This window comes from Haliaeetus albicilla, chromosome 25, assembly GCF_947461875.1.
Source record: "Haliaeetus albicilla chromosome 25, bHalAlb1.1, whole genome shotgun sequence".
Classification (NCBI taxonomy): domain Eukaryota; kingdom Metazoa; phylum Chordata; class Aves; order Accipitriformes; family Accipitridae; genus Haliaeetus; species Haliaeetus albicilla.
The window spans coordinates 12,024,877-12,052,276 of NC_091507.1; the positions used below are offsets into that span (position 1 = coordinate 12,024,877).

Here is a 27,400-nt window from a genome sequence, read left to right on the forward strand (position 1 = left end):
TGTGTGTGTGTGTGTGCGTGCACATTGATACATGAAAAGAGAAGGCAAATGTATGATAAAGGCTAACATTTGAAAAAGTTGCTTCGGAGTATTAAAACCTACCTGTATTGGGATATCATACACCTATGACAAAGACTATTTTTTATTACCCTGATAAGGAATTGGTAGGAAAACAACAGTGGTGTATTTTTAATGGAAAAAAAGTTGCATGGTTTGAATGATGCCACATAGTGTTAACATAAAATGGGGATAAATGGAATAAATTGCTAATTATTTGTATAGAGGCATTGTAAATCCAAATGAGCATTCATAAGGAATGACCTTACTGACAAGACCCTTATGTGATGTAGATTCTACATCAGTGTTTATCACTGTGTAGTCTGCTGGTTTACAATTTCTTTTTTTTTTACCATATGAGGAAGACTTGATGTTTGAAAAGATGTGTGATATTGTTAGCGTTGTGGCTGTGAAAATGTTTTCAGTCAAGGCAGCATAGATAAAAGGGCTGCAGGGAAAGCATCAGGGAGGGATGTCTTTGCTCCACGGGTGCTGGCAGAAGCTGATTATTGAAACAGAGCTGCTCCCTGGAAGTTTGTGCCAGGTTCTGGTAGCTGGAAGGAGTGATGATTACTGTAGGGTTGCCTGTGAAAAACTAAATTTTATCTGTAGATAAAGCAAGTACAAAGGTACCGTATGCACTGCTATCGCAACACTAATTTCTCACCCACTTGGGAAATTAATGCGAGAGGCTTTGGACAGCCCCTGTTGTTCACAGGGAAGGTCATACAAGGCAGGATTTGCAGGTTCAGTTCTTCGTACCGTTCTTTGCAAGAAGAGGGATCGTAATGTGGGGAAACCTTGCTGTAGACCCAAGTTCTCCTTCAACTACCTTGTGATTTGAGTTCTGAAATCTGATTTTTCATATATGAATTCATTAATACAATTAAAAAGATCTTGTATCTTCAGTAGAGTTCCTTATGATGGTCTTGTAATGTTGTATTTTCTCCCTACTCAATGGAAGGCATCTCAGGTGTCCATCTCAGCTGGAATTTCAGCTTCCATTTATATTGTAGGAATATGGTTAAAATCAATATGATGATTAATGTTATTATTTTGTCCTTTTATGTGATGCATCTATATACCACCTCCAGATACACTTACACTTAACACAGGTATAAACTGAGCAGCAAAGTTAACTAGCACAACATGTAAGGAAGTATGAACTAAACGACTAAAATACCCTTCAAGCTCTCTGGTCTTCTCAATAACACTCTGGAAATGGTCTGGTTAAATAACTAATTATCCTCAAAGCATCCTCTGAAGTTGGTTAAACTTGGTCTTTGCCAGTGAAAGGAACTTTGAATGGTATATCCTCTGAGACATGAGGTATCTATCTGGGCAGCCATGGGGATGCCTCCGAGCTGTCGTACCTGCACCCACCCTGACAGCACATTAGAGAGAGAACCAGCATGCATCTCTCCTCCCCCACTGCCTACCCTGGCTTCCACTGGAAGAAAACCTGTAAGAAACTCAAGGAAGAATCTGTGGTGGCCTCCATCAGTGCCCTCATCTGGGCATTGAGGGACAGAGACTTTGGGACACAGTGCAGAAGGCATTGCATTTGCCCCATAGTAGCATCAGAGTCCTCCAGCTGATGAATTACTAGGCTGAAAATGCCTAGTAGTGGATTTGGGCTGGAGAACTGAATTTGAAAGCCAACGGAGTTCATGCAACATGGGAGCCGTGTGGCCCCAGGGGACAAACCTGTGTAGCTGCCTGAGATCTGAGTTAAGCACCGTGACAGCACCTGGGTTTTGTTCTAGCAAAGTCCACACCTCCAAGAGAGGCTTCTAAATCCTTAGCCAACTGGACAGGCAGCAACAGCCCTGGCTACTGCTGCTGGCAATCACATCCTGAAACGACATGGAATTCAAGCAGAAGACTTTACATTTGGGGATCAAATTCCTGAGGGGATGTAAAATGGCCCCCTTGTGTCTTCTGCACTGGGGAACAGATGAGTCATCCTCGCTGCAGAGCATTATGCACCGAGCAGGGATGGGATTTTTCAGTGCATTCAGTACTGACCTAATAACTTTCTTATTGCTGTCATGCAGAACAGAAGCAGGCCAGAGCTAACAATTTATTGCAGCTATTTAAGTAAATGGCGCAAGTAACACCTCATATGTGAAACTTGCAGGAAGTCCGAGGGCATCGGGGTGGATGTCTGAGCCATGGGGAGCAGGGGCCACAGAGAAGGATTTTTCTTCTCAGCTCCCCTGGCTTTTGTTCTCAAAGATTTAAAACAGGTTTTGCCTAGATAAAACCCAGTGGCTTTTCCCAACTCCCTCATTTTAGTCTATGGTGCTCAAACTGAATGGCCTTTAACGTTAGTCTTTGAATCTTTTAATGTAGTGATTAAACTTGACAAGGATTAAGTCCCTGTCCAATAGCAGCTCACCTGGGTGCGTTGTTGGTTAGATGCAAAGCACAAAGCCAAATGCTCTTAAGCACCCAAGCATACTCCTGTTTCAAAACGTAGCAAGCTCTGTCATGTCTTGTGATTAGGAAGCATTTATTTTTTTTATTGAAGATAGAGTGGAGCATAAAGCTGATAAAAAGAAAGTCCTCCAGAGCAAAAAAATAGATTGTGGACAAAGGTTAGAACAGAAAGTGAAGTTTTTTATCCTAAGTATTTTTAAATATATATATATATAGGGTATGGTTTAGATATATTTATGAGGTACCTAGTCTAATGGAAAAAGAACTTCAAAATTCATAATTTCCTCAAGTATCCAGACAAGAGACTAAATTACGCATACAAGGCAAATCAAACAGAGTTTGACACAAAACCCATTAGCTAATAAAAACATTCTTCTGGTTGCCAAGTTGCCTAAAAATCTCCCAGGAAATGTCAGAAAGAAGGTGCCTGTGTGAGCCATGAAGCCTTTAATTATCTCAGCACACAGCATATTTATTCTTGCAGGATTTTTGCCTCAGTGTGGTTTTTTCCCTCCTCCTCATTTTACGTGGGTCTTAAGGTTAACACACAGTTCATGCATGATTTAAACCGTGTTCTGGAGACAATGATGTCCTTTGTTTCCTCATTGGCCTTTTCCTATGATGCTAATTACTACAGCAACTGAGTGCTTCACATGGCTTTATTTTCATAACATCTCAAAGAGATTAATAGGTAGCATTACTGTGCTTTACAGATTAACAATAGAAAGTAAAAAATGAAGTAAGTTTATTCATTTATTGAGGGAAAGTGCCATTTCAAGAAAATTAAATTGTCCATTGATGGGTTTTGCTTTTAGCTGGAAACCCCTCCGGGAAGTGTGGTTGTGTCACTCTGGAAGTGTGATGCTTTTGTTTTTTCCTCCAGAAAAATAAAACGAAAATGTTTTCCTTCCACGGGCTTGAGTTTAAGAGGAACACATTTGGGTTTTTTGCACTGGCTCCGAATATTTCATTTGAAATCTCTTCTTTTAAAAAGAAATAGAGTCAGTCAGTGGAGCAGAGTCCTTGGCGGGTTGTGTCTCCTAACGTGTATTCTCTGTACAGGGGTTACATGATGCTACATGCTGCGGCGGATGGAATCAAGATTGGGAGCCTGGGTTTCTAAAAAGCAAGGAAAACACATGGATTTATCATATTGTTGATACCTGCAGACATGCCAACAGCCAGGACAAAAATGGGAGTTTCCCTACAGGACTGGTGCCAGGTACAGGATGAAGAAGGTGGCAGAGAGCAGCTGCCAGCTGCCCTGTGCAGGGTGGCTGAGGCTTTTGGGAGAGCTGGGACACTCTGTCAGGAACTTTCATAGGCATTTCTGGACAGAAAAGGGAAAAAAAAAGGAGAGCTCCAATGCCTCTCAGCTCCCGAGCACAGAAGCTTTTGCTTTAATCTTTCTACTTTTTCTTTGTATAATGTTTTGTACCTCTCCCTCTCTCCTGATGCCGCGTGCTCGCCTTTCTCCACATTTCTGGTTCTCCCCAGGCCTCTGTGCTTCTTGTACCATGTTTTATTTATATGTCGCTCTTCCTACTGCCTTGCTGAACACCAGTCCCTGCTTTGCTCTTTCATGCTCTCACTACTCAGCCAGTCCCAGTTTTCCCTTTCTACTCCCCCTGCACGTTGTTTTCCTCATGGTCTTGCCAGCTTCCAAACTTGTGTCCCCCCCCATTTTGCCCTCCTCATCTTCTTTGCCTTTTCATGCTCCAGCTGCTGGTCCTCATCTGCTCCCTGCCTCCCCCAAACCCAGATCAGACTATGCTGATCCCCATCTACTCCACATCTGACTCAGGTGTCTTCTAACACGGTGCTCGGATGGCTCCTTGCTCTTCAGTTTTGGCCACTGCTCAGCCTGAAGCATCCCAGAGCTGTGGAAGTGCGGCTCTGGGCAAAAGGGAGCAGATCCAGCGTGTGACAGCACTGGCAGTCACTTCGAGGAGACCTTTCTGGGGCCAGAGGGGCTGTGGACATCAGTAAGGCTGCTTGTGGATGAGCAGGATGTGTAAAAACAGGATCCCTCAGCAGGCCTGGGGAGGATGTGGCGGGGCAGAGGGGTAGTGGGGAGGGAGCGTGGGTGGCAGGCAGGTGGGAGACCGCTCCGTTCCTTCGAGGTGGCATTTTAGACAGCCCCGTTATTGTGGCTCCTCTCCAGGGTTTGCTTTTCCCATCCCCTCTGAGGGAGCAAGAGTTAGCGCAGAGGGTGGAAGCTGGACATGGGCAAAGCCTTTGGCGTGCCTGCGTGACCTGGCCGCCGGCACCTGCCTCCTTCACCCTCCCCGGCCCGGCACCTTCCACGCACGGGGCTGCCTCCTCTCTCGGGCAGAAAGGCGGCGTGAGGTGGGTGCCGTTGCGACCTTGCTCTCTTTTTGTTGATGCACAGTGGCATCATCCGGCTAGGATTTTGTGGGGAGGAGGAAAGGATGCTCCGGCCCTTCACAGAATCCCTTGGCATGAGCTGCTGCTGGAGGGAAGCTGCCCTCCAACTGGGAGAGATTTTTCTACACGGGAGGTTATTTGAAATAATGTGAGTGAGCAGGGGTGGTCAGAGCAGTCTTCCAGTTTAGCTGCTGCCTAACCCTAATTTCGAGGTTGTCCGAGGAGGGCTGAAGAAACGGGGAACTGGTGCATAAACTGAGGGCAAAGCACACTGGAACTGAAAAGGCTGCGCCATAATGAGGAAAGACATCATCTACATGGCAAAGAAACTGTAGTCTGTACTTACTGCTGGACTTCTCTGTACCTTCCTTCTGAAAACTGTTCATCTCTATGGGTTATACAGGTGAGTTAAGTTTAAGGAAACAAAGACTTTGCCCAAAGGTATTCTCTGTCCCAGCAAATGAACAGAAAATATAAAACATATGGGGCAATCTGAGTTTTAACAATGGTTAAAAAAAAAAAAAGCTTTTACTGTGTATTTTAAAGAGTTTCAAGGACAGCAAAAATCACTGGCGTGATTTAGCTGTATCCAGAGAACTGATGCAATCCATATCAGCAGGGAATTGCTTAACACGTCTGGGCAGGGTTCCTGCTGGTGGCGTCTCCTGGATGTCTTTGCAGTGTAATAGGCTATATGTGGGTGTGTTGGGGCCCCTGCTCCAGATTCCTCTCTTTGAGCTTGTCATTTCTGTTTCCCTTGTTTGCTGATGGCCACCAGCTGGGTCCTGACTTTGGGGCTGGGCTGTCCCAGCAAATGAGCATGCACATTTGAGCCCATGGTGCTTCAGAGCCCCAGAAGGTACAGGTAGAAATGGTAGAGGCCTTTCTGATAGCTTCAGTTGGTGTATTTTGCTATTATTTGTATTTCTTTGGGGCTGAGAGGCTACCAAAAGTGGATTTAAGTCCCCTTGCACTGAGCTTCCCAGGCAAAATAATCATGAGCATTGAAAATAAAAGTGCCTGTGTCGTACCCTCTACAGAGAGAAGCCGGAGGTGAAGACAGCAGATGCCTTGAACACTGCTGCAGTGATGGTCATTGCGGTAAGCAATGGTCCCAGGAAGCCTGTAAGGTTTTTTTTAAAACCTTTTCAGCCCAAATAAATCACTGCAGCTTCCCTCTCACAGCTGACCAGAGACTTACTCAGTTTACATTCAGTTTAGGATCCTCCCAAAGCGCTTACAGCCTGTTCTGAACTCCTCCGCATGAATAACCCCCGGCTCCTGCTAAGTGTCCCTACAGTCCAAAAATAACTCATATCTCTATGCTTTCAAAGATCACTGTTGCTGAGGGGAATTCCCCACTGTTTCCTCCTCAGCTTTCTCTTTCCTGCTCTCCCCCTTGCTGGTGAGGATTAGGCTCAACCGCAGCTGACTTTGCTGTCTCACTCCCTGCAACAGGGTGCCAAGCGTTATACGGTGACGCAGCAGCTTTTCCCCCCATTCCCTCCATTTCCCCTGGCTGCCATCGCTCTCTCAAAGTCCCAGGGCTGCAGTTTCTGCCCAGTGGAGGGAGGTGATAAGGCTTTGAACTTTTGCTGGGGATTGGCTTACTGCGGTGGGTCTGAAGGGCGCAGCGAGGTGAAGCAGCAGGCGAGGGGCCAAGGCGCCAGCCAAAAGCTCCCAGGTGAACGATGCCAGGCTCACCTTGTTTCCCTCCGAGTTTTGATCCGGCAGTACGTCCCGCCAGGTCTGGCCCTGCGGCTGGGCTGGCTGCAGTCGTGTTGGGAAGCTTGAGCCTTTCTCTTCATTTTCATTTTTATTTATTGAACCATTTTAAGCAGTTTTGTGGGAATGGAGCTGTAAGATTTTCTTTAATTTTCAGAAGAGTGTGGACTTCCTTTTTCAGAGCTGAATTCTTTGTTGTCAAAATATGTACATAACCTTGAGATCCCAAAAACCTGTTTTAGGATCTGTGAATGGGCTGCACATGATTCTCTTACAAACTGTCACTTTAAAGCACTTCTCTTTCTTCCACTGGATCTTAATGAACCTCACCCAGAGTGAGGGGTGAACCAATTCAGTGTTTACTAATTTTCTGCATTGGTAAAACAATACAAAACCACCTTTTCTTTTTGTGTGTGGGAGGTAGGAAATTATTATGAAAAAGATGAAAGGATGTATGTCTATGCGTGCATGTGTGCACACATGCTTGTTTTGGTTCAGAATTGGAAGCGATGGCAACTAACGCTGACAAAATGCAAGCATATTTTTTACTCTGGTCAGGCTTTTTCATGAGCCTAAAGCACTGTCACAGGACTCTACTGGTTATTGATTTTCAAAAATGCAGTGAAGCTATGATCCCATTGAAATTTCTATGAATTTTAATGGATACAAGTTATTAAGACAGTGGATAAAACCTGAAAGACCTAGCTTTTCTCTTGCCTATTTGAAATACGGTGGCTTGTTATTATTGTTGTCATCCTTGTTGCCAGTCTGAGGTGCTGATGCTGAATTTCAATATTTTTGAAGACTCTCCTGGAAAACAAAATAAAAAGAGTCCTGCATTAGTGTGGACGACTCACATTCCACTCTAATTGGTACATTATAATTTTCCCTCTTCTTACTTTCCTTCTGGTTTTCAAAAGTACTTTTTAGTTTCTCCAAATCACTTCATAAATTTACATTCTGGCTTAGCTGTTCTATTTTTCTATTTTAGAAAAGTCAAGTTGGCTTGGCAAAGCAAATTAATTTCCTTCAGATGAGAGGGGTTTTGCTGAAGTCTTAGTCCTTCAAGATACACAGTCCCCTAACTGCTGAGCTGCATTTATTGCCACAGATGCAAAGCTGTCTGGCTGGAGGAGTTGCTACTTGTAAAGGCATAGGTAGGGAAGGAAGTATTTCCCCCCTTGTGTTACCTGTGTGTCCAAGGCCAACTGCAAGTCTTTGGGTGGGGTGCCTGCAGGGCAAGCCTAAGGATGAGCAGTGATGGAAGGGATCTTACCTCTGCTTTTCCTTTCAGGTTTCACACACGTGCCTACGCTCTGCCACATTTGCTTTGGTCTTCCCTGGATTAAGTTTTTAACTCGAGCTGCCCATCTCAGCTGAACTTCAAAAAGCTGCAGGAAAGCACATCATCTGTTACAGGGAGCAGGGGTGCAGAACCAAGTGATATGAGAGCACCTGTGCAATTCCAGCTGATGCCATTCCAGAGGCTGAAGATATCAGACTCATTCTGTTTCTCCTTTTTTTTTTTTTGTCTTATATTTATACTGTATCCCCCCGGCATCAGCAAAGAAGCTTGAGCTGGAGATGGTCACACAGACGAGCTTGTCCTTTCTGTTTCACTGACTTTCATCATCTGTTCAAAAAGTTTTATACGCTCTGAGCTGCTTAAAGACTTTTGACTTTACAGGTCTTTTTCACTGAAATCCTTGTACCTATCTCTGATTGGCTTGAGAAGTGTTATGCAGACACAGAACCAGACTGTGAAAGGTCTGTGAATAAGTATTTCAACTGCCCGGTGCTGGACAGCAAAGTGTGTCTGTATGTATTTAAATGCCAACCATTCTAAGCACTGGTTCAAAGCTCATATTGCTAATTGCAAAACCTCATCAACTTTCTGTGTACTGGAACAGCCCCTCTACACAAAAAATAAAAATCAAAGAGCAGATCAGGTTGTTGGTGTTCTCAGCCATATCTGTTTCTGTCAGTATGCGTTGAGGGACCGAAAGAAAGAGGTGCATGGAATTGTTCCCAGGCCGTCCTTGGCTGTGTTTCCCTGCTGCTCTGCCCCACTCTCCCCTTTGGCTGTGCTCAGAGGATGAACTCTTGTGCAGAAATGGGGAAAATCTCAGAGAGAGTGCATGACCCTCAAAACAGTAGCTTGTCCTTTATAGAAGAAAGAACTTCCAGCAAGTAGTGATTTACGTATCTTTAAGGGAAAGGAAAACTACTTGCAAATGCATTACTTTATCTGCAATGGAATTTCAAGTTACTAATGCATGGACAGAGGCATCAAGTGAATCTTTTCACCTGGGCTTTTGGAAAATGCTACCCAAGAAAAAATTAGTTGTGTAAAAACTTCTGTCACGCTTAACTCTGCAAGCAGAGTGACTGCGTAATTAGCCCCACTAGCTGGGGAGGATGCCACATTAGATCAGGTGAGAGAAGCAGAGTTAAAATAGCACAAAAATAAGAACCATGGGGCAGAACTAATGCTAGAAACTGCCATCTGCACACGCAAAGGAGTATCTGTTGCATTTTAAATTCAAGTCATAGCAGACTTCAGAACCTTTGCTATTTTGGAAGAGACAGAAAATCTCTAAAAACATGCTGAAACAAGGAAGAAGGTGGAACATTTCTGGAATACTGAAAACTTGTGTGTGTTGTATTCCATCTCTTTTTGGTCATGAGCCTTTGTTCCTAGGTTGGGCGTTTGGCCCACCTCAAGTCCCTCAATAGGCAGTGGAGAGAAAGGGACTCCTGCTTGGTATCTCCAAAAGTGGTAAAGCAACCCTGCTTGTTCATAAAATCCCTGAGAGCAATGCAGTGGGCCTTACTGAAAATTTTAACACAGAAGATGCTGAAAGAAGTGGGATATTGTGGACACATATTTAGCTAACGGTTGCAAGAGCATTCCAGATGCCTTTAGAAGACCTTGAACAGAATAAAAAAGAAGACAAAAAAAGAGAGATGCCAATTAGAAGAACACAGGTGCGCATTCCACGATAAAGGGAACTTGGCACAAAGAACCTCAATTCGGCAGTTTATCTTGACCAATTAGACTGAGACAAGTTTCGTGTGTTTTAGTTGATATAACCAATTATGTCCTATGTTTATGCGCGTGTACAGAGTTAGTATAACCAATCATATCTTATGTTTATGCGCGTGTACAGTGCTGATATAACCAATCATATTTTATGCTTGTGTGCGTGTACAGTGACTTTGCAGAATATGTGACTATAAGTATGTGTGTGTTTTAGCAATAAAGGGTCGTCTGCTTTCAAGATTACAGGCGTCCGTCTACTTCAGTCTCCTCAGGATATGGCACATATGCCAAAACTGGTCCTAATTTTCTATTTCATATTTTCAAAAAAGGCCAAAAAAGATTCAGTTTTAGCCAAGCCACTAAGAAAAAAAAATGAAATGAATGTATCTGTTCTTACAGTGTGTTTCACAACACAGGAAACTGTCAATAAAAGCAATAAATGGAGTGAGTATGAGTTACCATGTAGGACCGCACAGAGGTGAAAGTGAGACTGGTTAGGGAAATATAGGTGTCGTGGTTTCAGCCCAGCCGGTAACAAAGGACCACGCAGCCGCTCGCTCACTCCTCCCGCCCCCCTCCGGTGGGATAGGGGGGAGACGGAGGAGAGAAAAGGAAAAAAAAAACCAAACCGGAACCTCGAGGGTTGAGACAAGGGCAGTTTACTGGGACAACACAAAAAAATAGAAGTTACAACAACAACAACGGTACTAATGAAAGAATATACAAGAAGAGTGATGCACAGTGCAACTGCTCACCACCCGGAACCCGACGCTCCGCCACTTCCCCCCACCGAAAGTCCAGAGAACTCCCCCCAGCCCGCTCCCCATTTATATACTGAGCATGATGTCACATGGTATGGAATAGCTCCTTGGCTAGGCTAGTTCAGGTCAGCTGCCCCGGCTATGCCCCCCCGCCTCCCAGGTTCCTGTAAAAAATTAACTTTATCCCAGCTGAACCTAGGACAATAGGGTATCTGTGCTCCTCTCCAGGCGCAGAGACACTATCTCCAGTTTTCACTGGGACAACTGCTGTCTCCTGCTGCCCTTGGTGCTTCCTGGGTTACTCAAGGCTCTTCTGCTTTGCACAGGTGATGAAATTTTCTCTCAGTGGCTTGTGTCAGTTTAATAATCTTTCCTGAAAAGCCTGTGCTCAGAGCTTCTGTCTGTTTTCCCCTGCTAGTTTCCAAGCGGGAGCATTACTCTCTGAAAGTTTGGCTGTTTAGGAACTGAGCTGAACTGTGGGGCTGGTTTTCATTTTTGCACTGTTGCAAACTCTGTCTCTTTTTGTCTCCCTGTGGCCACATTTAGCTTCTCCCAGTTTTTCCTATTTGCTGGTGCAGTAGAACAGGACCTGCTGCTCCATAACCAGCCAGTTCTGCATCTGCTCCAGCATCTTCTCTGGGACAGTGGGAAGTGCTGGGTCCAGCAGTGAAAGGTCTGTGAAATGGTGGAGCAAGGTAGTTTAAAAGAATCTCATCTGAGGGGAAAAAGTTAGCTCTCGCCCACCCTCAAAGACTGCTTTATGTCCTGCAGCCTACACAGGAAGATAAGCTCCATTAAAATAAAACCACAACTTTATTTTTAGCACTTAACATATTCTCTTTTTTCCACGCACATTTCCATTCCCTTTTAATTTGCAAAACTCCTGGCCTCGGTTGCCTCCAGTGGGAAGGAACTGCGCCAGGCAGTCGTATGCTGTGGGAAACAATTGCTTTTCACCCTCTGCCTTTCATTTTCAGCAGATGCCCTCCTGCTCGTGTATGATGGCAAATGACGAACAGGGCTCGCTTTCTTTGGTGCCATTCATTATTTTGAACACCTTTATCTTTTCCCTTCTCTGAAGCGAACAGGTTTGATTTTACTATTCATCTAGAAGCTTTTCATGCCTCTAATTATTTTCATTGTCATTTCTGAGCTCATTTCATTTCTGCTTTGACCTTCTCAAGGTACCCAGAACTGATCATGATGCGCTAAGTTGGGGTAATAAAAAGTATTTTCAGTATCACTTCTCTGTTTCATTCTTTTTCCTTCCTAACTATTCCTTTTTTTAGCCCTGCAAGACATCTCCAACAAAATGCCTACAGTGACACACAAGTGTTTTTATGACTCTTGACAGTTAAATTTAGAAGCCGGAAGACATAGTTCATATTCTTCCTCTCAGAAGGCACCACCTGGTGTTTGAAAATGCTGCATTCATCTGTGATGGCATCTTGCTTCGTTGGTATCTCCTCCAAGCTCCTCTCAGTTTACTTAAAAGTTTTTACCTCCCACCATTTTCACTCTCCTGTTTCTTTATTCATTTTCAAACTTTCTCAGCAAAAAATCTTTTGTCACTTGACTGCCCAAGACTGTTTTGTAGCTGCGTTTTATTCGTCTCCATTCCCAGAGCCTGAGTTTATCCGTACTTGTTACAAGATAACTTGAGCTATCTTGTACTTTTTAGTATTGTCCATTTTTAAAATACTTTAAATCCAGGTCAGATCAAGGCATTACCGTGATTTATTAGTGAGTCTGAAAATATTTGGCTCGAGTAGTCCGTACTTATGGCAAAACCACTTCATCAACTAGGCTAAATCACTGAGGTTCACTCGGAAGCACAGGCGTTGATCAGCTCATCCATCACACAGGCTGCAGAAGGCCATGGTGCAGCAAATAATAATAATTGGTTGATAATTTGGGGGCTTTTCTTCTTCATTAGACATACTGACCTACAAACAAGGAGAACAATGTAGCTGTGTATTTTGTGGTTACATCAGCACCACAGGGGCAAATTGGCTGATCAGAAAAGAAGATTCCAAACTTTTTTTTTTTTTAATAAAAATGCTTATCCAGGAATTGCTTAAGTGATTCTCATGACCGAAAAATAGTAACAGATTAAAAAATTTAATTATGTATTTTTAAAACATTTGGAAAAAAACCCCCAGAAACCCCAGTTTCTTCTCTCTGAATTGCCGGTTCCTGACTTGGGGATTCTGTTTCCAGGGCAACAGTTGATAACATAACAAACACTGAAGGAAGTACGCAAGAGAATTCCCTTTTCTATTTTAGGTGACAGTTATGTCCCTCCATTATTGCTAAGGAAGTGAGGAGTATTTTGCACTGAAAAGTATTTATCACGCCTCTCTGCCTGAAGTATGAAGAGCCTTCACAGTATGTTTGTTACCTGATGTTTGCCAAGAGATGGAGCTGCAGAGTCAGACACCTACCACGTCTGACACCCATAAATCAGGAGTCATATAATAAAACCCTTGGCAGCAAAAGCCTGTAGCCTCTCATACTGATGCATGCTACTCTTCCCCCAGTGACGACAGGCTTGAGTTGGGCACTTAGCCAACTCTGTCCAATCTATTCCAATTTATTTCATTAAGCTGTGGTTCAGAAAAGCCAAGAAACAAGCTATATTAATCTTGGTGGATCCTGGCCTCTGCTCAGATAATATTATAGAAAATGCTCAGCAGTCCCACAGTTGAGCAGTAACAGGATGAAAACAACTGCCGGAGATCCGAGTTTGTCAATCTGCAAAGTGTCCCACCCCATAAGGATTTACTGGCTTAGCTCTGGAAGCCGTAAACCTGTGTTAGTACAGAGCAAAGCCAAGTATTTTCAGAGCAGACCTCGGGTTCAACTCCAGGTTAATGCAGTGATCTGGTACCTCCAGGCCAGCTCCCATCCACACTGTGCTCCCGTCCTTCCAGTCCCAGCACCCCAGTGGGTGGAACTGGTCCAGGTTTGTCTGTACATGTGTCCTGGTTTCAGCTGGGATGTAGTTAACTGTCTTCCTAGTAGCTGGTACAGTGCTATGTTTTGAGTTCAGTATGTGAAGAATGTTGATAACACTGATGTTTTCAGTTGTTGCTCAGTAGTGTTTAGACTAGAGTCAAGGATTTTTCAGCTTCTCATGCCCAGCCAGGGCACCTGACCCAAACTGGCCAACAGTGTATTCCATACCATGTGACGTCCCATCTAGTTTAGGAACTGGGAAGTGGGGGGGGAGGGATTTCGCCACTTGGGGGACTGGCTGGGTGTCGGTCGGCGGGTGGTGAGCAATTGCCCTGCGCATCATTTGTACATTTCAATCCTTTTATTACTACTGTTGTCATTTTATTAGTGTTATCATTATCATTATTAGTCTCTTCTTTTCTGTTCTATTAAATCGTTCTTATCTCAACCCAGGAGTTTTACTTCTTTTCCTGATCTTCTCCCCCATCCCACTGGATGGGGGGGGAGTGAGTGAGCGGCTGCGTGGTGCTTAGTTGCTGGCTGGGGTTAAACCACGACAGTCCTTTTTGGCGCCCAACGTGGGGCATGAAGGGTTGAGATAACGACAAACCTGACCGCAGCTTGTTAAAACAAATTTGTCCTAAGCATTCATTATGTTGATTTATGCATTCTTAGAGTTGTTGCTCTGGTTTTTAAGGCTCTGTTATGTATCACCTCGCTTGCTGTATGTAGTTCCTCTTCTACTGCTTATCATCCGTGGGAGGTGGATTAAGGTTTTCGCTTTGATGTATGGTATAACTCTGGTTTATGGTATGATAAAGTCATCAGCTGTGGGATTAATCCGGTATTTGCACTTAGCATTGTCACCTTTATACTGCGGGAGCCATCTGTGGGAAACTATTAATAATTATACCATTTACCTTTCCTCCATGGAAAACCAGTCTGTGGGTGGGGTACCTTTCTTCCCCTCTCCTTTCTCCTTCGGTCCAGTTACAATGGTGTTTGAGAATTTTGAAAAATTTGAATACTCCTGGAATGTTGGGACTAGCACGGTCCTAGCCCTACTGCTAGGAATTAGCATACTTCTGAATGTGGTTCAGCTCTCGTTTAAGGTTAAACAGCTATTTAAGAAGATCACCCAGAGATGTGCCCCAAGGCTGGATAATTATGAGTGGCAGGGTGTGTGGGGTAGTATGGGCAAATACCTAGAAAAGTGGGCACCTCCGACGTTTTGGAAATTCACCCCTGAACAAGTGCAGGATCCAGAGGAACTAGTAAAATATTTGGAAAAGGTATGCTGTCACCCCGGCAGCTCCAGAGAGATACAAATCACTGCAACGTGCTGGGGCCTGGCCCATGCCTATCGAGCCCTGTTTGACACCACTCAGTACCCTCAAGGGGAAGAGAAAGTCTCTGGACCTAACAACAAAATGGTGAGCACCGCGGCCACCCAAACCTTGGCAACGGGCGCTGCGGCCCCTCCAGCCCCGGCAAGGAGCATTGCAGGCACCCAGACCTTGGCGACAGGCACCGTGACCCCTCCAGCCCCGGCGATGAGAACTCGGGCTACCCAAACCTCAACAACAGGCACTGCAGCCCCTCCAGCCCCAGTGACGAGCACTGCTGCTACCCAAACCTCGGTGACAGACACTGCGCTTATCCAAAACCCGGCGAGCGATACTGCAACTGAACCAGCGGACCAACCTGCACCAGCATCAGTTGCCCCCGTACAGAAAAAGAAATATACAAAAAAATCAGTTCGCTTAGCGAAGGATGAAGGTGAACCAGGGTCATCACGGGAACCGGAGGAAGAGGCAGAACCAGAGGTAATAACCCGGTCCCTATCCTTGAGTGAGCTGCGGGATCTACGAAAAGACTTTGGCCGCCGTATAGGTGAGCATATTATCACCTGGCTCCTCCGATGCTGGGACAATGGGGCTAATAGCTTGGAATTAGAAGGTAGGGAAGCCAAGCAGCTGGGATCGCTTGCCAGGGAAGGTGGCATTGACAAGGCAATTGGAAGAGGGACACAAGCCATCAGCCTCTGGAGGCGACTCCTGTCAAGTGTGAAGGAAAGGTACCCCTTTAAGGAAGATGTTATATGTCAATCAAGCAAGTGGACCACCATGGAAAAAGGTATTCAATATCTGAGGGAATTAGCTGTGCTAGAGACGATCCATCATGACCCGGACAACCCACAATTACCCAAAGATCCAGACGAAGTCCAATGCACACGACCCATGTGGCGGAAGTTTGTACGGAGCGCACCATCATCCTATGCCAACGCATTGGCAATAATGGCCTGGAAGGATGAAGAGGCACCGACAGTGGAGGAAGTGGCTCGCCAACTCCGTCAATACGAAGAAAATCTCTCCTCCTCCCTACAAGCCTGCATTGCAGCTGTGGAGAAGCTGTCCGAGGATGTCCAACAAACCAAAGAGGATATGTCCTACTCCACACGTGTAAGGACCAATGTCTCAGCTATTAGGAGTGAGCGCTCCTCTTCCCAAGAGAGAGAATATAGAAGGTACACACCGCGAGGTGCCCTGTGGTTTTACCTATGTGATCAGGGAGAGGACATGAGGAAATGGGACGGAAAACCTACCTCGGTCCTAAATGCACGGGTACGTGAACTGCGAGGAAAAACCACCACAAAAGGGGATTCTACCAGGAAAAATGCTGCTCCAGTTTCCAAACAGAGTAGAAGGGCTGATTTCATTTCCGATCCTCTTGAAGGGACTTCTGAGCCAATTTTACGAGAAGTGAATACTGAATACTCTAACCAGAATTAGAGGGGCCCTGCCTCCAGCCAGGTGGAGGAAAGGGATAACCGGGTCTATTGGACTGTGTGGATTCGATGGCCTGGCACGTCAGACCCACAGGAGTATAAGGCTCTAGTAGACACCGGCGCACAGTGCACTCTAATGCCATCAAGTTATAAAGGGACAGAATCCATTTGTATTTCTGGTGTGACAGGGGGATCCCAAGAATTAACTGTATTGGAAGCTGAAGTAAGCCTAACTGGAAATGAATGGCAGAAACACCCCATTGTGACTGGTCCAGAGGCTCCGTGTATCCTTGGCATAGACTATCTCAGGAGGGGGTATTTTAAGGACCCGAAGGGGTATCGATGGGCTTTTGGTATAGCTGCCTTGGAGACGGAGGGCACTGAACAGCTGTCTACCCTGCCTGGTCTCTCTCAAGACCCTTCGATTGTGGGGTTGCTCAAGGTTGAAGAACAACAAGTGCCAATTGCTACCACGACGGTGCACCGGCGGCAATGTCGCACCAACCGAGACTCTCTGATTCCCATCCACAAGTTGATTCGCCAACTGGAGAGCCAAGGAGTGATCAGCAAAACCCGCTCACCCTTTAATAGTCCCATATGGCCAGTGCGGAAGTCTAATGGGGAGTGGAGACTAACAGTTGACTATCGTGGCCTGAATGAAGTTACACCACCGCTGAGTGCTGCCGTTCCAGATATGCTAGAACTTCAATACGAGCTAGAGTCAAAGGCAGCCAAGTGGTATGCCACAATTGACATTGCTAATGCGTTTTTCTCAATCCCTCTAGCAGCAGAGTGTCGTCCACAATTTGCCTTTACTTGGAGAGGTGTCCAGTACACTTGGAATCGATTGCCCCAGGGGTGGAAACACAGCCCCACCATTTGCCATGGACTAATCCAGACTGCACTGGAAAAAGGTGAAGCTCCGGAACACCTGCAATACATTGATGACATCATCGTATGGGGCAACACAGCAGAAGAAGTCTTTGAGAAAGGGAAGAAAATAATCCAAATCCTTCTGAAAGCCGGTTTTGCCATAAAAGAAAGTAAGGTCAAGGGACCTGCACAGGAGATCCAGTTTTTGGGAATAAAATGGCAAGATGGACGTCGTCAGATCCCAATGGATGTGATTAATAAAATAGCAGCTATGTCTCCCCCGACTAATAAAAAGGACACACAGGCCTTCTTAGGTGTCGTGGGGTTTTGGAGAATGCATATTCCAAATTACAGTTTGATTGTAAGCCCTCTCTATCAAGTGACCCGGAAGAAGAATGATTTTAAATGGGGCCCTGAACAACAACAAGCCTTTGAACAAATTAAACGGGAGATTGTTCATGCCGTAGCCCTTGGACCAGTCCGGGCAGGACAAGATGTTAAAAATGTGCTCTATACTGCAGCTGGGGAGAATGGCCCTACCTGGAGCCTCTGGCAGAAAGCACCTGGGGAGACCCAAGGCCGACCCCTGGGGTTTTGGAGTCGAGGATATCGAGGATCCGAGGCTCGCTATACTCCAACTGAAAAAGAGATATTGGCAGCATATGAAGGAGTTCGAGCTGCCTCGGAAGTGGCTGGTACTGAAACACAGCTCCTCTTAGCACCATGATTACCAGTGCTGGGCTGGATGTTCAAAGGGAGGGTCTCCTCTACACATCACGCGACTGACGCCACGTGGAGTAAGTGGATCGCACTGATCACACAACGGGCTCGCATAGGAAACCCCAGTCGCCCAGGAATTTTAGAAGTAATCACGGACTGGCCAGAAGGCAAAGATTTTGGAATGTCACCAGAGGAGGAGGTGGCACGTGCTGAAGAAGCCCCGCTGTATAATAAACTGCCAGAGAATGAGAGGCAATATGCCCTGTTCACTGACGGATCCTGTCGCATCGTGGGAAAGCATCGAAGGTGGAAAGCTGCTGTATGGAGTCCTACACGACAAGTTGCAGAAACCGCTGAAGGAGAGGGTGAATCGAGTCAGTTTGCAGAGGTGAAAGCCATCCAGCTAGCGTTAGATATTGCTGAAAGAGAAAAGTGGCCAGTGCTCTATCTCTATACTGACTCATGGATGGTGGCAAATGCCCTGTGGGGGTGGTTACAGCAATGGAAGCAGAGCAACTGGCAGCGCAGAGGTAAACCCATTTGGGCTGCCACGCTGTGGCAAGATATTGCGTCCCGGCTAGAGAATCTGGTTGTAAAAGTACGTCATGTAGATGCTCACGTACCCAAGGGTCGGGCCACTGAAGAACATCGAAACAACGAACAGGTGGATCAGGCTGCCAAGATTGAAGTGTCTCAGGTGGACCTGGACTGGCAACATAAGGGTGAGCTATTTATGGCTCGATGGGCCCATGATACTTCAGGCCATCAGGGAAGAGATGCAACATATAGATGGGCTCGAGATCGAGGGGTGGACCTGACCATGGACACTATCGCGCAGGTTATCCATGAATGTGAAACATGTGCTGCAATTAAGCAAGCCAAGCGGTTAAAGCCCCTGTGGTATGGAGGGCGATGGCTGAAATATAAATTTGGGGAAGCCTGGCAGATTGACTATATCACACTCCCACAAACTCGCCAAGGCAAGCGCTATGTGCTTACAATGGAGGAAGCAACCACCGGATGGCTGGAAACATATTCTGTACCCCATGCCACTGCCCGGAACACTATCCTGGGCCTTGAGAAGCAGGTCTTGTGGCGACATGGCACCCCAGAAAGAATTGAGTCAGACAATGGGACTCATTTCCGAAACAACCTCATAGACACCTGGGCCAAAGAGCACGGCATTGAGTGGGTGTATCATATCCCCTATCATGCACCAGCCTCTGGGAAAATTGAGCGATACAATGGACTGTTAAAGACTACATTGAGAGCAATGGGGGGCGGAACTTTCAAACACTGGGATACACATTTAGCAGAAGCCACCTGGTTAGTCAACACCAGAGGATCTGCCAATCGGAGTGGCCCTGCCCAATCAGAATTTTTACATACTGTAGAAGGGGATAAAGTCCCTGTAGTGCACATGAAAAACATGTTAGGGAAAACAGTCTGGGTTACTCCTGCCTCAGGCAAAGGTAAACCCATTCGTGGGATTGCTTTTGCTCAAGGGCCTGGGTGCACTTGGTGGGTGATGCGAAAAGATGGAGAAGTCCAATGTGTGCCTCAAGGGGATTTGATTTTAGGTTAAAATAGCCAGAATTAAACTGTATGATATTAGTTGCTATATAACCCTGCTACTGTATGTTATCATTACTATAATTGTTATATGCTATATCCATAGTACTATAGTAAGAATCAAGCAAGAAAGAACTGTGATAAAACTGAGCAAAGCGCAGTAGAGGTGGATCCAGAACTGACTCCAGCATGCAACAATCCAACGGTGCACACCATCCTCCTGCTGCGCCAAATGTCATCTGCTCGTCACACCGCACTGAAGCCCAATTCTGCTCTACCGACTGAGAGGACTTTGCACCATCCCTCCTGCTCAGACAGACTGGTATGACAGACGGAGCCCAGAGTCAGAAACTAAATGAACTCAACAAACATTTTATGAACATAAAGAACTAAAGAACTGATATCTCTGTGTGTGTATACTTATATATATATATAACATTGTTCATATGTCTCAAAGGGATGGAAAGGTGGTGATGATTGATCAGAATGTAACTAAAGGTATGGGAACTGAGCATGACGTCAATGGTATAGAATAAGGGGTGGATACTGTCCTGGTTTCAGCTGGGATGTAGTTAACTGTCTTCCTAGTAGCTGGTACAGTGCTATGTTTTGAGTTCAGTATGTGAAGAATGTTGATAACACTGATGTTTTCAGTTGTTGCTCAGTAGTGTTTAGACTAGAGTCAAGGATTTTTCAGCTTCTCATGCCCAGCCAGGGCACCTGACCCAAACTGGCCAACAGTGTATTCCATACCATGTGACGTCCCATCTAGTTTAGGAACTGGGAAGTGGGGGGGGAGGGATTTCGCCGCTTGGGGGACTGGCTGGGTGTCGGTCGGCGGGTGGTGAGCAATTGCCCTGCGCATCATTTGTACATTTCAATCCTTTTATTACTACTGTTGTCATTTTATTAGTGTTATCATTATCATTATTAGTCTCTTCTTTTCTGTTCTATTAAATCGTTCTTATCTCAACCCAGGAGTTTTACTTCTTTTCCTGATCTTCTCCCCCATCCCACTGGATGGGGGGGGAGTGAGTGAGCGGCTGCGTGGTGCTTAGTTGCTGGCTGGGGTTAAACCACGACAACATGCCTGAAACAACCTGGGGCTACTTTGGAGTTAGGTACAAGCACGGGGAGCCTGCTGAGCTAATCAGGCTCCTACTCCTATCCAAGCCCCCGGGGATTCTCAGAATAGACCATAGTTCCTGCAAACCAAGTCACTCCAGCCTCTGGGTCTTCCCACAACACGTCTGCCACATCAGCTCTCATGCAAAAAGAGAGCCGGGAAAGGGCAAAACCGAACTTATCGAAGTACCCCCTTGCACCTGTGAGCAGTCGGGGCATTTCTCGGTTTTAAAATCTACATTCTGCTTCATTTGCTTCATTCAAAATCCTTGTGCGTACTGATTCTTTTGGTGAGAACCAGCAGATTATCACGGGATAAAGTCTCCCTCAGTTGCGCTCCTGGATGAGGAAGGAAGGGAGAGAGGGAGGGGAGCGGAGGGAGGCGAGTCTGCCTCTGCCTTTGGCTTCCAGTACGATCTTCAGGTCTTGTGCAAGCCAGTTTTGAACGTTTCTTCCAATAAAGATTTCATTCATTGTGTTGAGCGGTGTGTCAATAAGAGAGAGACTCAAAACCAAATAGATTAGAAAAAAGGCCACTTGTCTATTTGCTAAACAGGATTGAGAAAAGTCCTTTTTCCCTCCCTCTTTTTCCATGGGAAAAGGCTGACCTGGGTATATGCATAACTCCAGCAGAAATATCTTGGCTGGGAACACTCTCCAGAGTGAGGGGTTCAAATACTTTTGGGGTTAAGTATCAGGCAGCGTGTGTCTAGTTGGTATTTCCTTTTGGGTGTCAGAGGCAACTGTTGGTTGCTAATTTCTGAAATTGCTGTTCTTCTGCCTAACTTTGGGCTATGATTGGCCCCGGCTGACAGATAGCCTGAAAATTTAGCATGGCCACCCTAAGCTCCCTTTGGAGTTTTAGACTACACATTGCTTGGTGAAGAATTTTTTAATCTGACTTCCCAGGGAAAATCCTGTTTGTCAATCAGTCTGGTGTTTGGTGGTTGGGTAGGGAAGGAAATCCAAAATTGGTATGGGAGAGAAATGGACTATTATCCATGCTTGTAGATGGCAGGTGGCTGGTCAAAATACATGTGCCTTTTGGCCATGTGCAGATCCACAATGGCATACCACACATCGTGCCTTCCTGTGGTGTCAAAAGGAAGAAGAGAAGAATTTGAGTTTAAGAGAAAAAAAAATCTATCTGCTGAAAAGCTGACTTCGGATAATAACATCTTGAAATACCTGTGGGTTTTTTGGTGAGGTAAATAAATTATGATTTTTTTTTTTAAACCATAATAACCGCCTTAGGATTAAGGTCTTCTGACACATGGACCTACAAGTCCATATGCTGCACTGGAGCAGTGACTCCCAGTTTTCACAGCCGTGTCCCTGAGCCCACCAAATCACTGTGGAGCCTGCGCTGGACTGGTGGGTCTGCTAGCTTGGGCACTGGGCTATGGTTCAGGTGTAACATGCTCGTTCCTCACCTCTGAAGCCCACATCACTGGTTAGAAACTATAGCTCTAGGCAAGTCCTGGTAACTAACTGAACCTCTCTCGGTGCCTCAGCCTCCCTGCGTTGGTAAATGGAAACGTCAGTAATGGATAAACGTAATGATATGTTTTGTCATAGCTCGGAGATTTTCTGCTAGGTACAGGTAAGCAATGCTTTCTTCCTATCCCTGGTTTAGAGCTGTGGTTAGTGACTGAGGAGTGGGAAATGACGCAACATGGAGCTCACCAAGTTTGACAGAAAGCTCTTAGAGATTTCACTTAGCATTGGAGAAAGGCCAGTAATATTTATGTACATATATCAGCTGATGAAAATACAGCCTGTTTGGCATTTTTGCTCTGTGAAAGACCTGGGGAAATTTGGTCCTATCTCCTGTGCATATTTGTCTCAGTTTTCAGGGAGTAGGTCCATGCACTGGAGAGCAGACAAACCACATACATGTGAGCTGAGCTGTATTTTAATTAGGCAATTGAGAGCAATATTTTTGCACTGCACAGGTAGTTGATATTCTAAATGATGTAATTACGTACACATACTTTGTTTATTAAAGATAAAGTAGCTCTATTAAAGTGCTATAGTTAACTAACCACATTTTCTTGGAGCAGCTCTGTTTTCTACATTGTAAAACTGCTTTCCCCCAGTACAAAACTTATCCCAGCACTCAGTTGCCCCCTAAGGCCATGTTAGAAATTGCAAACGCTCTGCCCCACCTTAACCAGGAGCTGGATGGGTCTGGCGGTCAAAACACGCCAACTTTCAGCAGAAGAGGTAGGCTTTGGTGGTTACTTCTGGAGGTAATTCTTGAGACCAGACAAAGCCTTTAATCACTATTTAAATAACAGCTTTTCTCACTCCCTAGCTGAACTACTATGTTAAGCTGATGTTAAATACTTAAAGAGTGTATCAGGTCAAGCAGACATCTCATGGACGCTCCAGTTTTGCTCCTCTGCTAAGCCATGGGGTAATGTGACTCAGACTTTAGGAATTTTAGAATTCATCAGATGCTGGGACTATGTGAGCCCCTGCTACTTCCTGTGATTCCCTGTTTGTGGAACAATGATTCAGTGTCAGTTATAATGGGATTACAATGGGATGAGTAGACACCACATTATTTGAAAAAGATTTTCTCTGTGTATTGTTGACTGATGTCATACACAAGATTGAAGAGTGGGAAAAGAAAATCATAGCACATTTGGGCTTCTAAGATAGAAGTACTAATGAAGGTGCCTAGAGTGACTGGACAAAGGATGGCAATGGTCCATGTGCTTCCCTTCAGCTGGCCAGGCATTTTCCAGTGAGGCATGCTTCTGATAAAAAATGGTTATTTGAACGCAGAGTATTTCATGGACACATCTCAGGGTTGATGATAATTCGGTGTCCATAGGCAGGGGTCTCCCAGCCATAGCAAGTCTTGGAAGCAGGTCCCTGCAAGGCTCTCCAGACGTGGCTAAGTGGGGGGAAAAAAACCCAACCCAAACCAATACTAGCTGGTTTGATGGCTACACAGCACTGACTAGTAGAGGTGAAATGACTGATGCTAGAATATTTTTCACAGGACACAACACCTGCCGGTGTCCCAGCTTACGTCAGTTTTGCCATGGAATAGGGATATGGGAAATACCTGAACACCTGGGGTTGATAGTAGTAGGTCAGGTGGACTAAGATCCCTCCTACTTAATGTCTGTCAGATTATTTATATTAAAAGTTTTTCTGTTTTCTTTAAAAACCACTTCTTTTTCATTCCAAGTATGCGATTACAATGGGGATTGTAGTCTACGTCACAAGAAGTCAGTTATCATTGGCTCATATCCAAGACATCAGAAAATCCTGCTAACTGCGTAAAAAAATGACTAACACTTGTGTAGGCATGGAGACCTAATTCCTGCCTTGGCTTTTTGGGCATTCCTTCAGGACAACGTGAAGAACATTTTTTAGGGTAATGTGTGTAAGAGCAGTTTGACCTTTGGGAGGCTTGGGATGAATGTAATAGCTCTTGGAAAATTTGAGTTCAGCTCTGTTATTCCCATGTGTTGGGGTGAGCAGCTTGAAGGACCCGCAGGGATTGTCTTTCCTCTCAGACATTTTTCTCCGACATTTGTTAACTTCACTTCTATTCGGTTTAAGGCTTATGATAGTATATGGGCTCCCAGTTCAAGGGTCTCTTTGTTTACCAGCGGGGGGGTGGGGAGGGGAGTGGGGTGCTGGGTGACGCGTGTCCCACTGTTGCTAATGCCAGGTCCTGGAAAAGAGACGTAAAGCCCTTCAGGTTCTGGAGCTGTAGTACTTTTCGCAAGCAGCCTTTCTTCTGCGCTGATGGCTCAAGCTGTTCCCTGCGAGCCTCCTGCACTGTGTGTTGATACAGCAACAGGCTGCCAGATTTTACATCAAGAGCAGTGCCGCAGCACTTCCTCCTAACAATTGACGGTTGTTGATTCAAGATACCTGAGCACTTTCTTCACTGCTTCCCTTACCTCTCCGGAGCTTCAAGGTCAATCTATTTTTCTTCTTACAAAGCCATCAGGTTATTTTCTTTCGTACTGCGTTCTCCCCTGGAGCACTCCCTCCAGTGCAACATACACCTCTGTAGAGAGGTATGGGCAATGCCTGGCTATTTTTGATGTATATTTTAGCAATGCCAAGTGCTTGCAATTCCTGGTCCATTAAGCTGTTGGAAAGCCTAGCTCCAGTGGAAATCTGCCTGTTTTCCCACCAGCTCACAAGCTCAGGCTTCTGGTCAGTGGTCCTGAGGCAGCCCTACCTTTCTCACAGCTTTTGAGTTATATAAAGTGAGACAATGGGTCCGAGGCTCCCTGGCACAGATCGGGCAAGGGGGCACTGCAGGAGGTGCCCGTTAGCTGGGCATCTGAGCTATGTCTGTGCTCGTAAGGGTCGGGGCATAGGTTTGAGCAGTGCCCTGTGGTTTCCCACACTGCTTGGCTGGGTTAGTGCAGCTGCTGGCATGGTTTTGGCCGGTACTGACTACCAGCTGCAGACACTGGGTGCCGTGAGGAGAGGGGCATATGCCAAGGACCCGTCCTGCCAGGCAGTCCGTATACGACCACCCTGTTTTTGGGAGGAGAGGGAGAGATACAGGGGAGACCTGGGCTCTGTTTGTCCTCAGAGTCAGCGCACAGCCCCTGGCCTGTCCTATTTTACTGGTGCAGACAAACTAGTAGGTGACTGCTAAGTGACTACAAGTGCCCTGGCTGCTCCAGGGCAGGATGGTCCCGTAGCAGGTCGGGCTGTGCAAAGCAGTCCTGTTGAGATGGTTCAGGGCTGTCTGCCTCGAGGGCAGGCTGGAGGCAGCCCCGTGGCACAGCTGCTGGCTCTGCGATTGTCGCCATTGCTGCTTCTGCTGTTATTGCTGTTGTGACGATGATGTGTGACTTTCTGAGCTTCCAACCTTCAAAATGGCCTGAAGGCTCCATTCTAACCTACTGCAGCAATGCTTTAATGGAAGGAAATGGAGGATACAAGTTTTGTGCTCGGGGCTGCGGCATCAAAGCCTGTGGGTGCGTGTGAAGGTCAAGAGCGGGCTGGGGTCATGCTGCAGGGTGGCAGTGGGTGGAGAGATGCAAAGCTGGTGCGACTAATTCCAAACTGCCTGGCGGGAGCTGCTCCTGGAGCCTACTGTCACCTGAAGACAGGAGTGAACAAATATTTATCCAGTGTGGAAGATCATCAGAGCCCAGGGCTGAACTGGAGAACTGAGGAGAGCAGAGGTGCCCTCGGGGTTTAAACTAGCAGTCATGAAGCCCCAGCCCTGCAACTTCTTATGTCCTCAGAGCCTTCAGGGCTGCCGACCAGGGGTGCAGCACTGTGCCGCCTGCCCCCAGGATTTCTCCCAAGTGTGCTGGAGACTTCCTCGAAGACTTGCAACTGCCCTGACCTGCCTTCCAGTGGCTCCTCGGGAGTCTCGGGGCTGTGAATATCAGTAAACAGGGAGAGCAGCAGGCAGGTCGGTTGTTTCCTCCCCAAGACTGATGGGCGTTGCATATCTGATTATTGTCTGTTCTTGTGGGATGTCCAAAATGGCATGACTGCACCCCTAGTTTGCAGCCCCAGTTACCAGCACAATTTGTGAGAGCTCATACTGGGTGCTTCCTGCTCGAATACAGCCATTTTATCATTCCAAGTAGCTCAGTTCTGTGTGTGAGAAATATGTGTGTGTCGTGGTTTAACCCCAGCTGGCAACTAAGCACCATGCAGCCGCTTGCTCCCCCCCCCCGCCCCCAGTGGGATGGGGGAGAGAAACGAAAAAAGTAAAACTCGTGGGTTGAGATAAAGACAGTTTAATAGCACAGAAAGGAAGAAAATAATAATGATAATAATAAAAGAATTGGAATACACAAAAGAAGTGATGCACAAAGCAGTTGCTCACCACTCGCCAATTGATGCCCAGTTAGTTCCCGAGCAGCGATTTCCCCCCCCCAAGCCAACTCCCCCCAGTTTATATACTGGGCATGACATCACATGGTATGGAATACCGGTTTGGCTCAGCTGTCCTGGCTGTGTCCCCTCCCAACTTCTTGTGCCCCTCCAGCCTTCTTGCTGGCTGGGCAGGAGAAGCTGAAAAATCCTTGACTTAGTCTAAACACTGCTTAGCAATGACTAAAAACATCAGTGTGTTATCAACATTATTCTCACACTAAATCCAAACCAGAACACTATACCAGCTACTAGGAAGAAAATCAACTCTACTCCAGCCAAAACCAGGACAACGTGAAAATTCCTTTTTCCTAAAAGAACATAAATGTTTTCGTATAATTTGACAATTTTAAGAAATTGTTTCTTTTAGTTTGAGGGATGAGGAAACAAAGTTTGGGAATATAACAGAGCCAACTTGGTTCAGTGAACCAAAGCTTCAGGGACATGGTTTTTTATTTTAGGGTGACTAGTTTTACAGTCCTGGGGGAATTTGTCCTTTTAATTAAAACCAAGCAATTTTCAGAACATGCTACATGCATCTTGAATAAGAGCTATTCTAGGACTTGCAAAACTAAATCTGAAATAGTTATCCTTAAACCTAAATAGGTTATCCGCTGCTACGGGAGGTCAAGAGAGGGGGTAAACCTTTCCACTGTGACTCTTAAGTGCAATATCCTTGTTCAGCTCCTTTTAATTGATGGCAAAGACAGTTCTTGTACACACCAGCACTTTCCAGCTGGTGCCATGCTGAATGACTACGCCTTAAAGGGGAGAAAGGAATTCAGAGCTAAAAAGGCTGTACTGCTTCCTGAGGTATTGTTGTCTCTCTGATATTATCATCATTTAAAGTAACAAAGCATGAGTAGAACAGTTGCTGTTTCCTTGCTGTTGTGACTCCCTATATACTCTCTGTTTTATACCCGTGCATCATCTTAGCATGGAAGGAGCTAGTAATTTGTATGTTTATTAGTCACGCTCCTCAGCCTCATGGTCATACTGGAGCTGAACCCATGAACTATTTCGTGGTTAGCTTCATTCCCACATTTGAAGAACGGGAGCTCA

At 45.8% G+C, this 27,400-nt stretch overlaps 1 long non-coding RNA gene across 1 annotated transcript; it reads left to right on the forward strand.

The window, feature by feature from the left end:
• The first annotated feature begins 1,613 nt into the window (after window positions 1-1,613).
• On the forward strand, window positions 1,614-8,562 carry LOC138681879 (uncharacterized). The gene is made up of 3 exons (XR_011322085.1): window positions 1,614-3,721; window positions 7,380-7,769; window positions 7,907-8,562. It is a non-coding gene; the product is annotated as an uncharacterized lncRNA (long non-coding RNA).
• The last annotated feature ends 18,838 nt before the right edge of the window (window positions 8,563-27,400 follow it).